The sequence below is a fragment of the Lineus longissimus genome, chromosome 4 (genome assembly GCF_910592395.1).
Source record: "Lineus longissimus chromosome 4, tnLinLong1.2, whole genome shotgun sequence".
Lineage (NCBI taxonomy): Eukaryota > Metazoa > Nemertea > Pilidiophora > Heteronemertea > Lineidae > Lineus > Lineus longissimus.
In genome coordinates this window covers 2,364,875-2,370,874 of record NC_088311.1, presented here as the reverse complement: position 1 = coordinate 2,370,874, position 6,000 = coordinate 2,364,875, and positions in this window count along the sequence as shown.

Below are 6,000 nucleotides of genomic sequence, written 5' to 3'. Positions count from 1 at the left end.
TCGATGTGTCTTGTCTCTTCATTGAATGGAAGATAAATATAGTTTCGCGGATCTAAGGCCGCTTCAATAACTTTTTTACGAAATCGGCACAAAGGCCAAGCATGACCTTCAGACAACTTATTGCCGCCATGCATACCTGTCCATTGCTTATCCTGATTAAACATTGAATGGCATCTGACGACCATGTGCTTCATTTCTGTAATAATTTACAGTAACTTTCTAAAATATGTGAAATTAGAGAACTGGCGTATTCTTGTATACCACCACCTTGGGCACAACCTTCCAATTGTACCTTCTCAGAGAGCCACAGTCAAATACCAACTCTTCGCCTTGCTAGAGTTCAATTTTTAGTCGCCATATTGGAAAAATCTCAACTTGATGAAAATAAATCAATGAAGAAACCGGCAAAAGCAGCACGCAATACAAACTAATGACCAATGTCAATTGTGAAGGACAAATTATCAACTAATGAAATACGCCATTCAGACCTGATTGTACCACACTGAGAATACTCAATAATAATCAATATTTGAATCCAAGTAAAACGCAATACTGATGAAACTGGCTTAAGAAATTATCATCAATAGCTATGTATTATTAACGAGGTTTCAATTAAATTGGCTCAGTGCGGCTTTGTTGCGAGGACAAAGGGGTCTTATGCTGAGATTGATTGTTGTAAATGATTGAAAGTATGGCCGCCACATTTGTCATCACGTGTTCTAGGCAATTTGCATGTCCCTTATAACATGAGAAATGGATGTCCGGAACGACAGGGGTCACTTGAGAGTGAGATACGGAGTGAGGGTGGATGAAGGGTCAAATGGAAACTCTGGCTCAGGTGGGAAGTAATATGTTTCAACAATGTATTCGTGTGCCAGAAACAACAACAACACCACGCCAGGTTTGTTGCCAAGGTTTACCAAATGGGTGCTAAAAATCCAAGATGGTCGCTTAAAGTTGAGATCAGATGGCGGGAATATAAGATTGCTGCTTAAAATGGACACTACAACTGCCATTGTTTCCAAAGAGTTGTTTATTCGAACCATTGCATCTAAAAACTAACATTGTAGACATCTTACATTTGTACGGTGGCTGGGAAAGAACATCACATGATCCTTTTTTTTAACATGAAATTTTTTTTTCAGGAAATATCTCGATCGATGGACTTATTAATTTGATCGCTCAAGATAATAAATAACTCGGGCAATTGAGATATTATCTAGTTCTAAATTGTTTGAAATCACAACAGATCAAAATAGAAGCCAAGACCTCTGTCCGGGCCGCTTGTATATCGTCAACAAAAGCGCATTAATCATAATCATTATATTCGTATAGATTTGAGTCGTTTCTATATGTCATATCTGGCCAGTAGAGGAAGTATACTCATATAGATAGATGACGGACGATGTGCAGGAAAATTAATTCCCCTATTTTGAATCTATTAATCCTTGCTTGATTTATGACGTCCGGCGATGAAAAATGATGGTCACTCCATGGTAGGATTCAATTAGGCAAAATATCTAATTTGGGTCAGCCAATTAGTCGGCCCTTTGACATATTGGATGAAATATGGGTGCTGAGATTCATTGCTGGTCATGGATGCATTGTTTGACTGCAGGAACAGGTAGCGATGAGCCAAGGGATGATGACGGAAATGACACGTCCGCGTGATCTCCAAGAGGCCGAACTATTCCCAACCGGGGGCACCACCAGTCTCCTTGACGGAATGCAAAGTGAGCCTCCTGTCAGCAGCATCAGTGGCCCCAAATCCTGCCTTATGTACAGTCATCAGTCTACAAAAATCGCAACGACTTATCAGCACAATTTGTTGACCAATGGATATGCATCATCCTTTCAAGTTTGCATGGAAGCAAGGATGTTTCTTGCTACAAAAGTAAGAAAGGTTCGACGAGTACCATCCTTTCATCATATAGAGCGAAGTCGGTAATGTAAAGCTCCTTGCTTACGTGGCGCAATTCTGGCAACAAACCTTCAGCTAGTGACAGAATGGCGGCAGTCTGGACCACAAAAAGCTTCTTCTTTGTTACCTTCCCCAATGATCAGTGGATAAGCCCTGTCATGATCCACTGGAATTGCCAAGAGTCTAGCCAATGTCCGTTACGGCAACCGCAGCAGTGCAGGGCAAGTCATTCAAATAATGAGTTTTCAAATTGATTGCTCCGTTGGGGTTAAGGTCTTACAATTCACTGGTCATTTGGTCCAGCTCAAGGGGCTTAGACAGGCAGACCAGGCAGTGGCCTGCATGGAGAACGCCCGCGGGTGCAGAGAGAACCCGACATGTCTGTTGAAAGAAATTTTCTGGTCGAATGGTAGGGCGAGGCGGAGTTGATGAGGCTCTCATACATACCTACAGCTTTTGATGCTTCATTGAGCTGATAATTATCACGGAAGACACTTGGGTGGACATTAGCGTTAGAGACTGGGAGACTGGTCAATTCTATCAGTTTGATCGCATTGCAGGGTTCGAAGCAGCGAAATGTGTTTCTCCATGCCAGCTGAACTACCAACATTAGGAGGTTATGATAGATTCTTCAGTGGTAATATGACGACCAAGCTGAAGGTCTGAAATGCAAAATGAAAGTTGGACGTTTCGTTGTCATGCCTCCTCAAGCATAATTCGGCATCAATGACCTCAAGAGCGCATGTTGTTCCTCTTCAAGTTTCAAAATGATGACCACGGATGGCCACCAATTAAGTCTCCAGAAAGCGTTTTTCTGAAGAACTTCTTCGGCCACAGACTTTTAGGTGTTCTGTAAGCGTTCAGAGAGGTCCTCGCCTATTGATATATGAGGGAGGCCAGATCGCCTCAAAGACTTTCATATTTCTCGCCCAAATGCCTTTCGCAACTTTTGTAAAGTGTTTTGAATTCAAGTAGAATAGCGGCAGTAACAATCTAATCGACAAGCACATCAGTTACACGCCATCCTTTAAAACCACATACATGATAATCCATAAATTGAGTGGTAATAAATCTTCAACAACGAGTGGTCTAAATGCCATTTAACGACCAAGCGCTGTGCTCTCATCTACCAACATCAAAATCCATTTTATCTTCAATTCTGAAAGAGATTTGAAATTTGCACTTAAACTAAAAACTTGCCGTAATCCGTGATGAAAACTACTGCATTTATGTATTGAAGAGGAGATGGCAAGCGCACAGACATAGGTGGAACAACCGACAAAGGTGGAACCATTGATAGATACTGAGCAGCCGAATTCATATTACAGAACCGGAGATGGCAAGCACACAGACATTGTCCATCTGAACCCCACTTTAATTTCACTCATATTGAGGTGTTCTGTATTGGTTCCATTTTCTGGCCTAACAAATTTACAGTTCGAATTCTTACCAATCACTGCATCCTTTCAGACCCTCTCTATTGGCTTTCGACGAATTAAGATCGCGGATAACACCATTTTATGGACAACCTCTTCAGCACAAGCTGACTGGACAGAAAACGCACTTAAACCTGAAATATTACTTCGGAGTAAATTTCGGTGAATCAACCACATTTCTATATTATACGAGGGCGTAAGTAATCGATTGAATTTTTCGAGACGTTTTTATTTTCTTGAGGCCGAAGATAGATTTTATTGGTGTAAATAAATTGAATTGGTTGTAACATTAGACTGTTCTAAAAGTGAATCGACGCCGCTGGTAAGTTGGCAAGACGAGAGGATGTACTGAAGCAGACGATGGGCAAGGTCATGACGAGGCGGTATTGAAAAAGATATTGCGAATGATGGACAGAGGTTCTTTAGGTAATGGCTATTGATTGTTTTAAAGGTTTTAGGTATTCCTCGCAGTAACGGTTACCTGGTGGTGCAATACGGACTGGTTTTGATGGAAGTCGAAAGACAACAGGTATGGAGTTGAAGTTCACGAGAAATGGGTGGCCTTTGGGTCAGTCCCGATGAACCATTTGACACCAATCCCGAAGAAGCATTTCGAGCCAATGGCATGTTTCTTGAAGAACCAATCAATATGCTCATGACTCCATTCTCCAAGAAAGAATCAGCGCATGTAAAACTGCTTCGGGTGCTTTTGACCAATTTGACAAGCTAATATTCTATCCAAAGATGTCGTAACCGACTTGAGCCCTGAAACAAATGTACTCACGCACACATATAACTTTCCTTCCGGTATACGTGTATGTCTATCTGGTATGATTTACATCCCATTGGCGTCAACTTGCGGTTTACTACTTCCGGTTGCGGCTTTTCACCGGCAACTAATGAAAACCGCTCCGAAGAAATGAGTCATTTGATTTCACGAGGCGATCTTAGAGTGGTGTTAGTGACTTTTATTGTCTGAGTCAGTCGTTTTAATTTTACAGATGGGTCTTGTCCGCGTTTGGAATTCAGTCTTCTGTCAGTTATTGATTTTCTCTGACCAGTGCAGTGGCCATAGTCTCCAGGAGCTTCTCGGGTGCCACCGATGTATGCTCTCTACTTCATCTAGCTTGTATGTCACAAATGTTAGGAGGATATAAAATTTCACTCTTGAATCCCAATCTTGGATGGGCTTGGCGCTTTCTCATAAAGTGTCGTCTGCCATACTAGGAGCGCTGGAGTTAAAATATCATATTTCGGTGTTTTTCACATGGATGAATTGGCCAGCAAATAGCCAAAGTTATGAGAATTGACTTGAGTTGTACTGTCTAAAAGACCTCGGACTGGCTAACGCATAACATGTATTCACCCAACTAAACATTTCAGGGTCATCGAGGGAAAGATAAAGTCCAACCAGATGTGATGCCGGTTTCTGTTCGATGATTAGACCGGTCGTTTGTTAGCAAAAATGACCGAACAGGCATAGAAGAAAGGCCTAGGCCCTATAGTTAGTGTTTAGTCAAAAATTACGTAATAACGGACGCATCCCGTCAAAAAAACTTCTTTTTGGTGAACGCTTACTTCATACATTGCACTTTGATTAATCTGGTGACCTTCGAAAATACATGTCGAGACAAACAAATCAATGCATGTTTTTCCTAAGAGGCTAATCAAAAAGGTTGTCGTTAAAACCATTAAAAATGATATAAATCTATTGGAGACCGATAAAAAAATCTCCGTGTCCTTTATATCAACTCCGATACTTTCGAACCAAAAGCTCGGTCGGTAATAGACGAGCATTATTGACCGACCTTCAAGGGTTAGGTCCGCATGCTAGCCATGCATTATAGATTGTCTGAAGAAAATTGGACAAATTATGATGACCATATTTCCCGGCCGGCAGCTGTCAATTTCGTCGAGTGAAATTGACCAGTCCTCTGGCGGACATTGATTTTAACAAGGGCTCTGTCCGTGCTCTCTCCGCGCTCAACCTGCTCCTTTGGACCCGAATTATTCTGCCACTCAGCGCAAACGTGTTCTAAATAGCTGCTCAGTCTCTCCATTATCTTGGCGCGGATGGAGGAGACATTTTGAAAACGCGGCGCATAATACTCATCGTGAAAATCATGACATTATTCCGTAAATGAAATCAGGGGGTCGTGCCTGATAGCCCAACTCGGACTAGGTTCTGGTCATCCAGTCAGTCAGGGCCATCGCAGACCAATCATATATAATTTTCGCATATTTCATATATTTTGACGTACCAATGTCGCCCCAATTTTCGCCAGACTATTTATGTTACTCAAGGGACTTTCATAATGGCCCTATAAAGTGTGACAATTTCATCCCATTCCTTTGACTTGCAATCAAATTTATCAAATTTATCATTTATTTTAAGAAGTTAATTTCACAAAATTTCATTTTGTCCTAAAAGTAGGTCTCATAAAATGTTAGTTTGGCAATCGATTTGAGTGCGTCAATTGTGATTATCCATATCCTAGATTTACAGTTTCTTGAATTCTGGTAGATGTTTCAGAGATCCTGTTCAAAGGCGCTGATATACATAGAATTGAATGGGTTAACCGTACCCCATGCCAGAAGGCATCCCAGGCACACGTTTCTTGCCGACAAGTCAATATTGCATGC